Raw genomic sequence first — 17,511 nt, 5'->3', positions numbered from 1 at the left:
GACCTGGACAGGGCAAAGGAGAGAATTTCAGCTAAGGTTTCTTCTAGAGATATTCTTCTCAACTCAAGGCGATTTGGTGTGGCACATCAATGGCCAGGATTAGGCGACATGGAGGGAAACATGGCAGCAAACACAAAAAATGGCGCACATCTACAGGTGACATCTCCCAGATCTCAGCTCGACCTGTAGATGGAGCAATCCTCCCAGCCACCATAGGGTTTTCATAGCCCCCCTAGTTAGCCATCTCCTCTAAGAGGGTTTGAAGAAATTCTCCCACTATTGTCTGCTATAAGCCAAACCCTAACTATGGGTTTCTGGTAGCCATAGCCAGGGAGCTTCAAGCTCACTCATTTTTTATTTTTTCTCAACTTGGGCATTATCAATAGTGATTTTAATCACTGATAAACACATCAAGATTTGTTACTTCCTTGTGGAACTTAAATATAGAGTGCTTCTCATTCCATGAACAATATTAAGATTGTAAAGATCAACCTACATTATGGGTACTAGAATGTATGTTGGTAAGAGTGCTTCTTAGCACTACTAATGCATTGAACTGATGTTCCTTACTGTTTGCTAGTGGTAAATAAGAGAAATGAGTGTTCTTCTGCTCTCCTTTGATTCATCTCATAGTATAGAGTTAATTGATAAGTCGTGATCCACCAAGAACTCCTCTAATAGGCCACATTATCAAGAGGAGCCTGATGTCCAATCAAAGCTCACCTCATTAAAACCTAGGAAAACAGTAAAGCTTAAATCAAGGATTGTTCAAAGAACTGGACCTCCAAAATCCTATCTTGCGATATTACGTATGTATGATTTCCAACCTTTTTCATCTCTACAGCTTTAAAGTTGGTTATCGTTTGTAGGGCTATCAATTCTGCTATTTGGTTTGTACTTGGCCACCTGTAAAGGACTAGACACTACCATTGCTCAAGGCAATAGGTATGACTTTCCTATAATGGCCATGGCCTATGCAGATGTAAGGCCTCAAATTTGCAAGTTCAATGGAAAATATTTCCATCCTTGGCAAGTCCTGGTAAAATATAAAATGATGGAATGAGGCTACTGGCCCTTCATAAAAGGGACCAAAGTTATTGACACATCATGTCCTCTTGATGTAGAAGATGATGAAAGGGCTTAGGCCATCATCATGCTTCATTTGGATGAATATTTAATTCATCATATTGACCAACTCTCCACTACCAAGGAGAAGTGATATGAACTTGAAAGGCTCTAGGCACTACACGGAAGAACTCCAAGATCTTTCTAAAGATTGAGTTTTTTAGCTTGGAGTATAGACAGGGAGAAGATCTAAGCAAGTTTATTTCACATATGAAGCACAGCTAGCCTTGGTACAAGCACCAATTCATGATGAAGATGCCATTTCCATCATTTTGAAGTCTGTGAAGAAGGTTTTATTGAAGCTTGGCCAGTTGAGAACAATAATATCATCTTATCTACTACCCTAATTTACTCTCTGTCATCTATCACTTATTTTCTTAGTTCATCTCACACAGTTCTCTCTCTTTCCCCCCTTCTCCCTCTCTCCATCTCTCCCTCTTCTCTCCCGCCCTCTCTCTCTATGAATTGATACTGAAGTATTAAACAAAAGTATGAAGAATAATAACATCACAAAGATTTAAAAAATAAAGATACCTCCATTATCACTTGATTGCTTGTAATATAGAGTGTTGAAGAGGAAGATATCTTATAGCATAGTACTGAAGAGGGAGATTTCTTCTAGCAGGGTAAAGAGTGTTGTAGATAGAGATTATTTGATTTTAGCAAATGGTATCAAAACCAGTCTTGAAATTGCTTGTAGCAAGGTAAAAAGTTAGTAATGAGTGTTGCTTCAAAAGAATTTGTATGTAGGAAATCATATTCTAGAGGGAAGGAGAAGAGTACACAAAATTTTGAACAAAACTAGAAGCATCGAATGGAGTCTGCAAAAAAAAAACTACACATCAGTCCACCATACATAATGCATTTTAATAAAAATAGTAACTATGGAAAAAAAAGATGAGTGACTTATTGGGCTACTACATGCATATAGTCTATCAATCAATGCAGTGAGTCCGTGTCTCTTTGTATATTGAGTCTCTAGGCCGGTGGGGTCGCGGTTTGTAATGGAGTGCTCCAAAGAAAACAAAATACAACTCTTAGAAACACAATTGTTAGTACAAGTGATATTGCAAAAAAAAAGTGAGAAGAATAAAAGAAAAACTTACAAAGTCCTCCAAATAAGTCCTGTGGCTGCCACTCCCAAGATGATGAACCACCCTTGCCTCCAATCGTGCCATTGTTGCCTCACGCTCTATTGTCTCTAAAGTTGTCAAGTGTTTTTCTGAAAAACTGAAAAGCCCTAGTCAAACTGTAGTTAGGTTTTATTTCTGTTAGCTTAGTTGTTTGCGTGACCGTTTGTTTTGTTATTTCGTAATTGGATTTCTTGTGTTTGTCTAGCTTAGGATTTGTTTCTGTCATTTTATTTGATTTATTGAGTGTGAAACTTGATAGCCTTGGTCGAGCTTGGTATTTTTTTGAACATGTTGACGCTTGCGTTTGTCAATAGCTATAGAACATTGAGGAGCTAGGTATGTTTTCTTGTCGAGATTTTTGCACATCATAGGGATAATGGGTTCACGAGCACTTCACGTTGCACTTGTTGATGCACTACACTCGGGGGTCATCTCCTATTCTTATCAAATACTTCTATGCCATGAATTGGGATTATGCACGTTTTGCACCATCATTGAGCACTAGCACGGCATGAGGTCTGCTGCAGCTATATGTAGTAAGTTTTAGATGCATGCGCACATGAGAGAGCACCTGTCATTGAGCACGCACATTTCTTACACGCACGATATTTAGGATCCTTATCACAAAGTTAGGAACCTCTGGCTGAGAGTGTAAGGAGGTTGGGTGAGTTAGAGGGTCGTGAAGGATGCCACCGATTGTGAGATGGGTTGTTCTTATCTGGTCAACATCTTGAAGACCATCATTTTCTAGAGTGATTGTGAGAATTGGATGGGAGGAGCGGAGTACGTTATATTTTCTTGCTGAGCGTTGAGAGGTGAGGATAATGAATTTTAAATTAATCAAGGAATTTTGTTTGCATTTTGCATGACGTACAAGCATATCTAGATAGGCTAGACACAAATATCTTCAGTACATCCATATTTTTTTGTGTGAGCATCGATTGATTGGTTGCATATCATGGCTCCAATATTGCATAGACACGAAGTTCATTTCAAAAAACCATATTCCTACTAGAACACACTGCATAAAAAAATAGGTTCATATCCAGAGAATATTTATTTTGAAGACTCAAGGATTAAAGGAAAAGATCGTATGTTTTACATCATCAGTGAGTATTTCTTGAAGAAAAAGAGGACATGTGTGGTGAACTGTGTGCAATTACAAGAACAATAGGCTAAGGAAGGGAATAAGTCGTCCAAGATAAAAGATGGAGAAAAAATGATGCGATTTACAAAAATAAGTATTTTTGCCATTTTTTCTGGATTTTCATAATTTTGCTCGCATTGGCTTGTCGACCAGATGTGTTCCGATTGTTTTAAGTACCCGAATGACTATATTTGGAGTTCAAATGACGAAGTTATGATCCAAACAAGTTGCAAACAAGCATAAAGTAGAAAAAATGAAAATAGTGAAAAATAGTAGAAAAGCAAAAGCCAAAAGCTAAAAGCAAAAAGCCTAATATGTGTGAGTGTGGATAGAAAACTATATAAGGAGATGAGAATGGAGAGCTAAGGGTCTTCCCTCTCTTGTACAATTGTATTTTTGTGAGAGAGAAGAGAGGAGGGTCGCATGCTAGAGTGAGCTCTTGTCATGCTAATTTGAAAGTCGGAGCCTTTGGATGTTAAAGCGCCGAGCATCGGATCATGGTTGTTAAGGTATGAGAATATTTTTCACTTGGTTTGTTTTCAAATTGTTGGATTTTTTTTTGTTGAGTTGTGATTGTGTGATGCTCTGCCCGAATTAGGGTTTTAGTTATTTAAGCTACAAGAGGCAGTTCTTTATTGTTTTGTGGCTTGTGGTGTATTATCGAATATTTAAATTTTTCAAGTTATGTTGTGCATTCGACAAAGTCAATTACCCCAACCGGCACTCCTTATCGTCTCATTATCGGGTGTGAGTGAGGCTTGCTCTCGATCACCGCTAACGTAACAATGTCTGGGAGAATGTGTAGCCTCCTCCTTGAGTCTTTTCTAGTCATTTTCATCTAGCCATTTGGGCTTTGAGAGCCCCACTCTTGAGTGCCTTGCGTGCATCTGATTATCTGTGTGACATATACGCATGCATGGACTCCATTATCTAGTCCGTGGAAAACCTCTCTACCGTGGTGGGTATCGAAAACTCCTCATGCAAGGATGCTACTATGTAGTCCTTGCTCCCCTTGGGTATGTTCTTCCAATGGTCCAAGACATTGTGTCAAAAAACTTGTTGGCACAACTCTCTCATACGAGACATTGCCCTCTTCCCTTCATTATTCATGATCACGGCTCCTATCCTATCATCTACAAGGTATCCATACCCCTCCAAGATATGTCTAAGATGTGCCCTCTCCCACCTATGATTGCGCTCTTGGGCATAACCAAGAGACCCATATACATTTGGTGTACCCGTGGTATCTCTCGAAGTAGCACCCATAAGCATCAGGAGAAATATGGACTGTCTTTTTTGCCCCTTAAGGGGTTTCTCTCACACCTCTCTCTCTCTAAAAAGAGATTCCAAAATAATATTATAATAAGAGATCTTCTACAATCAAGCAAATCTCGTATTTGTATTTTCAATAGTTTTCACCTATTATTTTATTTCCAAAGTGTAGGATAATGTCATTTTTTCTCAAAATCCTTATAACTTAAAAAATACAATTTTTTTTCTCTAAAAACAGAGCCAATCATTAATATACGACTCTTTAATGCCCTCATGAATTTTCAACATGAAAATATATTAGAATCATTCTCATTCTTGCTTCTGAAAAGGGTGGAAGTTAAAAAACAATATAAAATGATGTACACATCATATTTTAAGATTATTTTTTACCCAGAGACACCTTTTTGACTCAAGATTTTCCTTGTAAATTTTTATCTTGTTTTGGACAAGTATATGCCTATTTCTAGGTATTTTTTCATTCCTAACTAACTGTATGCTGCTCATGTTGTCATAATGAATGACAACTAGACCATCTCCTTGCACATCCAAACCGCCTAATAACTTTTGTAGCTATACCACCTCACTTACTGCCATAGCAACACCTCCATACTCAGTCTCTATACTTGATAAAGCAACTATAGGTTGTCTTTTACTACTCCACGTGACTACTGCACTTCCAAGGGAAAACATGAATCCACTAGTAGATCTTCAGTCATCACTAGCCCAATTTGCATTTGTATATTCGAATACATGCATATCCTTACCTTCCTCATTAAAATTTTTATAATTCAAAGTGGACTTTACATACCTCAATATGCATCTAACTGCATCCAAGTGAGACTTTTTAGGCATCTACATAAACTAACTAGATAAGGCCAAAAGCATAGCTCAAGTCTTGGACTTGTGATAGTCATGTAAATTAAACTCCCTACTATTGTCTTAAATATACTTGGGTATTCTATCTCATCCCCAACATTAGTACTCAACTCCATATTTTGCTCCAATGGTAGTGAAAGAGCCTTATATGTTGTCATACCATACTTGGAAAGCATATCCAAACAATATTGCCTTTGGAATAGCCATATACCATCATCACATTTGATCACGTCAAATACTAAGAAAGGACCTTAGCTTACCCAAATCCTTCATCTCAAACTTCTTCTTCAAAAATTTATTAACTTCAACAATCCCACTATCACTGCCACCTATAATAATCAAGTCATCCTCATAGATGGCTATGACGACCAAGCCTGCATCTCCCTTTCTCACATAAAGTGAGTGGTTAGCATCAAAAATATAAAAGCCAATGTTGACAAGATACTCTCTAATCTTTGGTCATATGAATAGATGCACCTGAATCGACATACCATACATCATCATGTGTTTTCTTTTCTGTAATAGCATTCACTATATGCTACATAACAAACAAATCCTCATTTTTATCTTTATTTTTTCTGAAGATAATGCATAGTTTCTTTGTTGCAATTTAACACTATGGATATCATCCTTCTTAGCATAACAATGGGCTACAATATGATGTGTTTTGCCACAATAATGCCAAACAATACTAGAACTTCTAGAACCATTGCTCTACCATTTACCTCTTTTGCTAGAGCTCCCCTTGCCTCTAAAGTTTTTGTGGCCTCCTGAAACCTTTGTTCTACCATTTACTTCTATGGTATGGACTGAAAAGAATTTGCCAATACATTTTTTGTATGAAGCTATTCGTATTGCTATCTATATTATGAATAGAACTCTCATAGCTTGCAATGTATAGAATGAGCCCCAAAGAATTATTTATATGCAAGAATCTTGATGTATCATGCCTAAAATATTTAATTATATTACATAGGTTTATATACCATATGAGCTATGAAAGAAGCCTGATCCAAAGGCTCAAAATGTATTTTCAATGGATATTCTTTAGAGTAGAAAAGGTATTGTTATTATAATCCTATCACACGTGAGTTCAAAGTGAGCATGGATATTATATGCAAGAATCTTGATGTATCACACCTAAAATATTTAATTATATTACATAGGTTTATATACCATATGAGCTATGAAAGAAGCCTGATCCAAAGGCTCAAAATGTATTTTCAATGGATATTCTTTAGAGTAGAAAATGTATTGTTATTTTAATCCTATCACACGTGAGTTCAAAGTGAGCATGGATATTATTTTTTATGACGTAAGCAATTACTATATATCTAGTAGTGATGCATTGGATGATGATGATGATTATGATAGGTATGTGTATCAAGAATGGTGTGGTAGGGGGACTTGCTTGAGTTCTTGTGCCAATCATACACCATACACACAAGGACATAAGAAGAGAGATGCAAGTTTAAATGTTTTCTTGCTAGTTTTTTCATCTTATTCCTCACATAATACAATATATACAAAGAATGGATAATATATAATATAAAGAAATTTTTCCATACAAAGTCAAACAATGCATAACTAACTATATTGATCGATGGGCAATATAACCATGCTAAGTGTAGGTAGATACAAAAAACTAAATATAATAAGTGATAAGTTAGTGGCCATACGAGGATCACAATGGCTACCAATGTGATAATTATAGACATACGGACCCATCTACCTAGGTGATCCATCATCAATGTATGCACATGTTGAGCTTTTCATCTCAACACTTCCCCTCAAACTCAATTATATCTCTACAACTCCAAGTAAGCTTCCAAACTTTCAAAGCTTCTTTGCATCCAATGCCTTTGTAAAAATCTCACCTTTGTGATCCTATATGCTCACATATACAAAGTCAATCTCTCCTTTAAGTATCTTCTTTCTCACAAAGATTTGATATATACATTTCAATGTGTTTTGACCTGATATGAAATACTAGGTTCCTAGCTAGCTGGATGTTGCTCATAGTATCACAATGAATGACAACTAGGCCATCTCCCTACACATCTAAATCACCTAATAACTTTTACAGCTATACCACCTCACATGCTACCATAGTAGTACCTCTATACTTAGCCTCTAGTATTGGATAAAGCAACAATAGATTTCTTTTTGTTACTTCATGTAACTACACCACCACCAAGGGAAAACATGAATTCACTAGTAGATCTTTTGCCAAGAGTCTAGTCAATAGCCCAATCTACATTTGTATATCCAAACATATGTATATCCTTACCTCCCTCATTGAAAAATCCATAATGCAAAGTAGACTTCGCATACCTCAATATGTATCTAACTACATCCAAGTGAGGCTTTCTAAGCATCTACATAAACTAGCTAATAAGACCAAAAGCATAGCTCAAGTCTTGGCCTTGTGACACTCATGTAAATCAAGCTTCTTACTGTCCTCCTAAACATAGTAGAGTCTTCTATCTCATCCCCAACATTAGTACTCAACTCCACACTTTTGCTCCAATGGCATCAAAAGAGGCTTATATGCTATCATACCATACTTGGATAGCATATCCAAGCCATATTGCCTTTGGAATAGCCATGTACCATTATCACATTTGGTCACATCAATACCAAGAAAGTACCTTGGCTCACCCAAATTCTTCATCTCAAAATTCTTCAAAAATTTCTTAAATTCAACATTCCCATTGTCACTGTCACCTATAATAACCAAGCCAATGTTGACAAGATACTCTCCAATTTTGTTAGACCATACTCTAGGTGCATGCTTCAACCCATCAATAACTTTCTTTAACTTGCACACATACATGGGATGCTCTAAATCCTCATAGCCTACTAGCTGCTCCATATACATCTCTTCTTGCATTTCACCATGCAAGAAGGCATTTTTGACATCCATTTGCTGCAAATTCTAACCTTTGGTTTTTGTTAAAACAATCACTCATCCAACAATTGCAATCCTAGCAACTAGACTGAATGTCTCATTATAATCTATGCCATATGTTTAAGCATAGCCTTTTACAACCAACCTAGTCTTATACCTGCTAATAGAATCATTGACATTATTCTTGATTTTGTAAATCCACTTACAGTTAATAGTATTCTTGTCCCTAAGCAATGGTGCTAGATTCCAAGGTTTATTAACTTCTAATGCAACCATCTCCCCATCCATTGTCGCATTCCAATGAGCATGACCAATAGCATCCTTAAAGCAAGTTGGCTTAGCATCCTCAACCACCTTTACCATATAAGTATAATGGTAAGCTGCATAACCTTCAAAACCAAAATTTTTAATAGGATATCTGACCTTACTAGACCTGCGTACCACTAGATTAATTAGTGGAGCCTTTACATTACCATATACTCTCTATACACTAGGTGTCTTAACTGAAGGAATACCAAGCTCATCATCAACTCTCTAAACCATTAGAATCTCAATCAAATCCTAAATGATGAGTAGATGCATCATTACCATCCGACACTTTCTTCTTCCCTTTGTCTTTACATGCAACACTTGTAGATGCATCAGGAGATATGGGGCTACTCAGTCTTCCAGACCAAGGGCTAACTATAGATATAGTATCAGATGATGTTTCTAGTCTATTAAGCCTCCATGATTCTTTCTTTTCTTTCTACACATAACTATCATGATCATCACCCTCATCCAATGCATCACCAGTAGATTCATATGAACTACTTATCTCATTCAAAATAATAGCCTTGCTCCCTCTAAGCTCACCTTTGATAGGGTTATAATAACAATATCCTTTTAGCTCTAAAGAGTATCCAATAAAAATAAAAATTTTAAACTTTGGATCAAGCTTCTTTCACCATCATGTAAGGACAAGGGAACCTTTCCAATGTGTAAAATTGGGTGGTATAAGGTATCATCATTTTGTAGAAAACTTGGATTTTGTAAATCTTGCATCTCTCCAAACCATTCAACATCACCAGTCATATGATTAGATGCACTTGAATTGGCATACTATACACGATCATGTGTCCCCTTTTGTGTAATAGCATTCGCCATATGCTACATAACAAACATATGCTTATTTTTTTCTCCATTCTATCGTGAAGTTGATGCATACTTTCCTTGTTGCAATTTAATACTGCGAATATCATCCTTCTTAGCATAACAATGGGTTGCAGTATTACCTATTTTGCCACAATAATGGCAAACAATACTAGAACTTTCAAAACCTTTATTCTACCATCCACTTCTTCTGCTAGAGCCAAATCTTATCTAGTGCTTGGGTCTATCCCAACACCCATTAAATGCAAGAAAGCTATTTTTTCTTTAAGAATAAAGAAAAGGTTCTCTCCTTGCCTCTAGAGTTTTCATGGCTTCCTAAAACCTATGTTTCACTGAATTGCTTATTTAAACTATTTTGCTAGTTATCACCAACACGTCTCATACCAAAGCCTCTTGAAGAGGATCTACCACATTTGCTTCTAGAACTTGAGTAAAATTCTTGGATCTATTCACCATTTCTTTCAAATCAGTCACCAATATAGATAACTAATACATCATATTTTTGTCTTTAACATTTCATTCTTTCATGCCTCTAATTTATTTGCAGCTACAAGTTCATTCAACTTTGGCTCCTTCACCTGAAATAAACTCGAAGTGAGACTAGGTTTTAAAGACCGTAAAGTGTGGATTAGAAATGGATATGTGTAAATTTTAGGCAAGAATTTAAAGCCGACGAAAGCATAACATGAATATCCAACAATTTTAAAGACCAAGGAAAATGAAAATGCAAAACTTCGGTTGTTGCGGTGGTTGCAGAATTTTAGTTATTTTTTCAACCACCGGATTGAAGAAAGAGAGCTTCTCGGCCTTTTGGGATGTCGAATTAGTCATGCAAAAATTTTCGAATCCGAAAACGGGCGTCGAACAACGAGAGACGAAGTCGAACAGTGCCAATGTCAAAATGGCCAAGAGATTTAACGATTTGGGCATGCCCTTTCAGGGGGCCAAAGACCCCCTAAAAATTTTGAGATTTTTGGGAGGGTGCCCTTTCAAGTTGGCGCCATCCAGGACGTGCCGCCCCTCTTCTTGGCTGACGAATTTGGAGAGGGAGCCTATGGAGGTCACAAGAAAGCCCTGCAAACAAAGATTAATAGCAATGAACTTCTTCAAATTTTCACTCTCCGATGCAAACTTTAGATCATGCAATGCTTTCGTGACGAGGAAGATGCTATTCTAGTATTTCTCTCTTCTCCCATCTCTCTCCTCTTGATGATTGTTTACATGCATGAATCCATGGAAGAAAGGGAAGGAGTTGGACGCAGGAGGCTCATGAAATAATGGTACTTGAGTGGAGTAGATCATAGATCAGAGTTGGAGAGAGTGTCAGGGCTAGAAATGAGCACAGTGGCCTCCCAACCATTAAATACATGTCTCCAAAACCGGGTTTTTATGCATAAGCACTCATTTTATTTGTTTTATGAAATATATTTAATGAAATTGTTTGTAAATGGATTCCTTTGACTGAAAATTCTAAACTTTCTCAAAAATCTTGAAGCAAACTAAAAAATTTGGTCATTTAATAATTTATATCAAAACACGTAAAACCCGTAATTATGCAATTTTCATGAAAATGATAAATTTTCAGGGTTTTGTTTTGTGATTTTGGGGTTCATATGGAGTAGAAATGATTATAAAATCAATGCTTAGTAATTGTGATTGGTCACAACTCATAAATTAAAAATATCAAAAAAATAAATAAATAAATAACAAATAGTAAAAAATGGAGAAATTTGGTTTTTTTGCACTATAAAATTAAGAAAAAATATGATAGATGATTTTTTACATCGAGAAGTGCTTAAAAATAGCAAAAAAAAATCCAAATTTTAGGAAAAAATAGATTTCCTTGAAGGCAGCAGTTGCAATCAGTACGATTTTAAGCGGGAAAAACCTAAAAGTGCTTTAAAGACCCACTAAGTGACGGTTGGGGAATTTTCATAATTTCTTTGCATGTGAGATGAGACTCTGGGAGATGCCTAGTAGTAGGGGACTTTGAGACAGACGCCCAAGAATTTTCGGAAGTTGATTTGGACATCGGACGCAGGAGGAGTGCCAAATATTGGCCAACCATTTGAGAATGGAAGGGGTGTGACCCTTTGGTGGGGGCCCCTTGGGCCCCCAAAACTTGTCGATTGAGTGGGGGGGGGGGGGAATTTTCTTCACAAAAATAGAAAAAATGGAGATGGCGGCAGCGCAGGTGCAAAACGGGGGTGGTGGGGGGGCTACAAGGCTTCTTCCACCTCAATGTACCCCTACCAACTAATCTTATCAGCCTGATGTTGGTTCTCCACACTCTCCATCACCGCCTTCAGCCTTTGAAATGGCTGCCCGGATGAGGAGGTGCAAAACCAATCTTTCTCTCTCCTCCCTCTCTCTCCCCTTAAGGGGTAGTTCATGCCCATGAAGAAGAACGGAGTCCGATTGAAGGATGCTTGAACCGGATTGCTCCAAGATCAAGAGGAGGCTGAGGAAAGGTGTTCAACACTGAAGAAAAAAAAATTACTTCTTGTTGATGTTTGATGGTTGAAATGGATAGAACAAAAAATTGTTTGGATCTTGTTTTTATTAAATTTGAGGGTTGTGCATTAAAAATTTTACAGACTCGTAATGATAAATAGTTGTAATAATTAAATTATGGCTTGAAAAGCGCCTTTTTAGTGTAAAAATGAAGGTTTTATTGGTTTCCGGTGGGAAAAAGAGATGCTCATGGGATAAAATTATGAGACAAAACATCTTTCAGCTATCATAATCAGTCACTTATCATAAATAAGAAAATAATCTATTTTTATGCACAAATAAATAGAGAAAATAGCTAAAAATGAAAAAAAATAGAATTTTCAGGTTTAAAAAATCTAAAAAATTATGATTCATGGTTGTGGTTGTATAACAAAGCTGAGGCATGAAGTTCGGCTTCAGTTTGGCTTTTTTAATGCAACATAACCCAAACGTTAGAGGAAAAGGGTGAGGTTAAGAGATTAAAAAGACTGGGAGGGTTTGAATTTTTTGAAACATTTGATTGTGCATTCCATTTAGAATTGTGATATTCCAGTTTAAGGGGCTAGTAGCATGAGAAATAGGTGCTATTCTCCATACATCGAAGCATACGTTTAGTGAAAATCATGAAAGGGTTGTTTTGTCCACATCACAAAATGTTGATTTTTTTAATATTATTTGTGCACTAGGATCATATGCACTATGCATGACGCATGATATGGTATTAGTCATGGATTGCATAGCAATTGTCTTCCTAGGACATGACTTACACGTTGAATGGAAAGGAGCCTTTGCTGTAGGTTAGTTGTATGCTTTCCTTGGGATTTTTTGGTGAGGATTTATATATTCCTGGATCGTGCAAAACAATAAAAGAGTGGACTTTGAGCATTATGTCTTATATGTTGGAGTGACGCATCTTGGGGCCAATCCCGGAGGTGTAGAAGAGTCGCAGTGGAGCCGCAGCAATCAGCCGAGAGGTGCTTCCTGATGTTTGTGTGATGAGGCACTATGCCTACTTGTTATGGGATCTCCCTCTGAGGAGAAGGGAAGGTAAACTTTGGACTACATATCACCTACAAACACATAGTTAAGTCTATCTAGTGTACATCAGTGTATTACAGATGCTCTTGGCCCACGAGGCCGTGTGGTGGGGTTGTTTGTTTTGTGCATGAGGTCCAGTTAGTGCCATAGCTAGTGCCAGCCCATTTTGAATCCCATCAAAATATGTTTTATGTCTGTGCATATATGGCATGGCTCTAGCATGAGGGATAAGTGTCAGTTCACTTGTGTCTTCATATTAAAGTTTATTTTTTCTTCTTTTTACAAGAAAATCCCACTCTTTACACCTATCAACAATGCACAATCTAAATGGTAGGGGGAAGAGGGGATTTGATATTGATTAGTTGTTAAGAACATTGAAAATTTTGATCTAGTGTTTGTGCATACCATATAGGACATTTATAAGTTAAGTTGAAAGGGGTTAAGCACCATGGGGATGCTTGGGCTGACCCTTAGCAAAGCAACATGACGTATAGGTTGAAATCATTAAAAGAAATGTTTGTTGCACTTCAGAATGCTGATTTATGAACTATAAATTATTTGAGAACCATGGCATTCACAGTTGCATTGAGCATATTACATGATAACTCTTGAATGCATTGCAAGTGGTTTCCTATAATTATGACCCACACTAAGTTGTGAGAAACCTAAGCTATAGGTCTAGACATTAGGGTTCCTTGGGAAATTGTTAAGCGAGGACATATCTTATCTCCTAGATTGTTTTAAAATAAGAGTGGAGTTTGTGACGCTTGTGTTCTTTGTGTTAGCAATGTGCTGTTGGGCCCAAAGAAAGAGGTCGAGGATTCAACACGGATAACAAAAATCAAATGACATGTCATTATTGTGGTAAGACTGGACATATAGCCAGTGAATGTTTCCACCATAAAAGAGCACAATAGATGCAGAATGGTAACCACCAAAATCAATTCATGAATGAAAGAAAAGAAGAAGAAGACTCTTTCGCTAATCAACAACTCTAATAGACTATTTTGAAGAAAATATCTTTCCCATAGTGGATCTTATGTTTTTTCCTTAGTGGATTTGCTTTGTAAAATAAAACCCTTACCAAATATGTAAAGTTTCAAGCTTAAACTTGACTAGGCTGCCTATGAGCTAGTCTCCTAGGCCAAGTTATCATGTAGGGGGAGCAAAAGCCAACAAGTGTAGGAAATCATTTGAGGGGGGTGTTTAGAAATGATAAATGATGTATGCTCTAGGAAGAGATGTCCTGAATCCCATAAGCATAGTGGTGCAGAATGCTACCTACCCAGGTACTATAAAGCATTGTACTTGACTATCACTTTCACATGGAATGAATACAATACGATGATTATTTGTACTTTCAATTAGTGTCTTTGTCATTTTCAGTCTAATACACAAGATTGTCTTTATGATTCCAAGCTTTCATCTTGGAACCTAATTCACTTGTGTAATAATTGGTCTTTCTTTGTCTATGTCAACATGAGTCTTGTTTTCATCTTCCATCCTCCATAGCTCCTACGATGCTCTAGATCCACACTTTTCACAATGCATTTTCCAAGAGCCGCTAATAAGTGGTGGTTTTTGAATCTTGGTCAATTGGGACCAATTCATTAGTGTATGCCAAAAATCAATAAGATAGACTCACAAGACCATCCAAGCTGAGCTTCAACAACAATAAAGAGCTAAATGAGCTAAACGGCAGGCTAAAATAAATAGAAGATATTCTCTGAAAAGGAGTGGCCCAATATCCTTACAAGGATAGGGTCTTGGTAACCCTATCTGAATGCATAGTCCATTAGGGGGGAAAACCCTAGTACTTCCCCCCTTTCAATCAGTCTGTCCACTTCCAATGGAGTGATAGTTCTGATTGTGCAAACTCCTTTAGTAAATCCGGTCATTACCATGGCGGTGTAACCCATTGCAATTCCTATTGGAATAGTGGATTTGTCAATCCTAGGGTTTCCTCTACCCATTTTTAATGGGTTAGAAAAGGAAGATGCAAAACTTCACATCAATGAATTCCAAAAGTTAATGTTTAACTGTCAAATTCAAGATGAGGGACACTTGATGATGTTATTCAACATGACTCTAAAAGGACAAGCTGCAGTGTAGTATCACAACCTAGAGGCTGGAACCATAACTACGATCAATTTATTCTTTGTGACCTTCCAAAGAGAGATTTCCCCTGAAAGGGGAGGTCAGTATTGGCTACATGTCCTTAATGTTACATGTCAAGAACCTCATGAGAATGTTCGTGGGTATGGTAAGAAACTGAAGAAGGTTGAAATTGCAAACCTATTTTCCTATTCCAACTGCTGCTCAATTGCAATACTTTTTGAATGGGCTAGAGATTAACATTCAAGTTTAGTTGAGCAGTGTTGCTCTTGTTGACATTGATATGGCTATTATACGAGCAGAAGAGGTAGAATCATAATTATAAGCGGCTTATGCCTCTAACTCAAACTAGAATCCAAGTTTAGGATTTGGAAATACTTTAGCACTGATGAACAGAGGTCGAGGGATGCCCATGAGCCCTCCTAATGGGAGAGGAAGCATAATTCCAAATCTTCCCATGTTTCCAGCTCCTCCTAGTGTGACCATGTCTATGGCTAGTCAAATGGCTCCACCGGTTGTTGGAAGCCCAATGATAAATCCTACCGTTGTTCCAAGGAATCAAGATCCAATCCCTAATCAAGTGGTTAGGCCAATGGAACGACAAGCAGATGATTGCCGCTATGAGTCAAATGTGTCGAATGTCCTTGATTGACGAAGTTAAGGATTGAAAGGTGAGAAGGATTAAACTTGCTTGGAAGAGCTATGGCAGGAGAGCAAGAGCAAGAAAGAGAGGGATACCAAATGGGAACTCCAATAGTCACAATGTGTGACGATGACTTCCTTTATTCAAACTATCACTAAAAGAATAAAGAATAAAGTGAAAGTGACAGGTGCTTGCTACCTACAATGTGTAGTGGCGGGTACTATTAGTGTAGTAATACTCGAGCGGCTAAGCAGAGACACCTTTACCCCCCAACAACCTCCCACTTAAAGGAAAATCTGCCCCAGTGAGGAGCGAAAATAAAAAGAAAAGACAGTACAATGTATACATGTACAACAGGATGAGGAAACATTTCATCTCGTCCAATGCCCATCAATCTCCGGAGGAAGGCAAAGCACTTAGTAGTGAGGCTTTTGTTTACTGCTACAAATGCTCAGGGATTATGTGACAAGGTGGAAATGAGTTCTGAGTCATATTGTATACTCTATCAACAATTGGATATAGGTTTTAAGCAAGTCTTTAAAATGAAGTGAGTAATGCCTCTGCCAAAACCATTTCATGTGAAGAAGACTTGAAAACAACTAAATGAGAAATTTTTAGAACTAATTAGTGAGCATCTAGAAAATACACGCATATTGAAGTATGGTTCCAAAGAAGTTGTATTTATATTGAATGCATCGAACAACTTTGTATTGGATATATGTAGGGTTCAAATTGCTATGGTCAAGTTCTATAATATGTCTATGGAAGAATGTAGAGGCAAGCTTGTCCTCAAACTTGATGAAAGTGAGATTATTAAGCAGCAAAAACTTGAACATATGAGTATAACACTTATGAATCAAGAATTGGATCCCAACATTGATGAAAATCATCCTTTATACTTTAATGTACAATCAGAGAATGAAATATGGTGGCTTGCAGCATTTGAAGTACCAAAGGAGGACCATGAAGTACTTAAAGGTGTTTTTAACCTCACTAATATACCCACTATTATTCAACAGCAAAATAATGGAGCAATTTTACACATCGAGGGGTTTGGGGACTATCCAGTTGAATGGCATCTTGCAGGTGATTTAAGAACATTGAAGTGTATGTTTGGTTTATCAAATACAGTGAATGAAAAATTTTTCTGCATATGCTGCATACAAACTAAGAAGAAAGGGAAAGATGGAAAGAAAGAACGGCTTGCCAAGGTAGGACAACAAGGTGCTCCAACACGTGATAAAAAAGTCATGAGAAATGGAATGCTAGTTCCAATGGATCCAAACTAGCACCCTATTTTGGAAATACCACTAACAAGGGTTTAGTTTCGTACATTGCATTATTTGGTTAGAATAATTGAGAAGCTAGTATATGAATATATATGCTTTGCATACAAGATGTAGCCTGTGTCAGAAGCTGATGCTACATGCAAGAAGGTCAAATAAGTCCTCTCTGAAGTTGGATTGCAGGGGGGCCAAGTAGAAATAAAAAAGGCGAGAAAAATTTGGGAAAGAGTGGAAATATCCCTTGTAGACCATGCTTTGGCGGACCCAAGGCTAGGAAGTTTATATCTCCACCTCAAGATGAGGAAGGCAATATACTTGTA

Source organism: Lygodium microphyllum, chromosome 5 (genome assembly GCF_053477565.2).
Source record: "Lygodium microphyllum isolate KBCC chromosome 5, Lygodium_microphyllum_v1.1.10, whole genome shotgun sequence".
NCBI lineage: Eukaryota > Viridiplantae > Streptophyta > Polypodiopsida > Schizaeales > Lygodiaceae > Lygodium > Lygodium microphyllum.
This window is presented reverse-complemented; position numbering follows the sequence as displayed.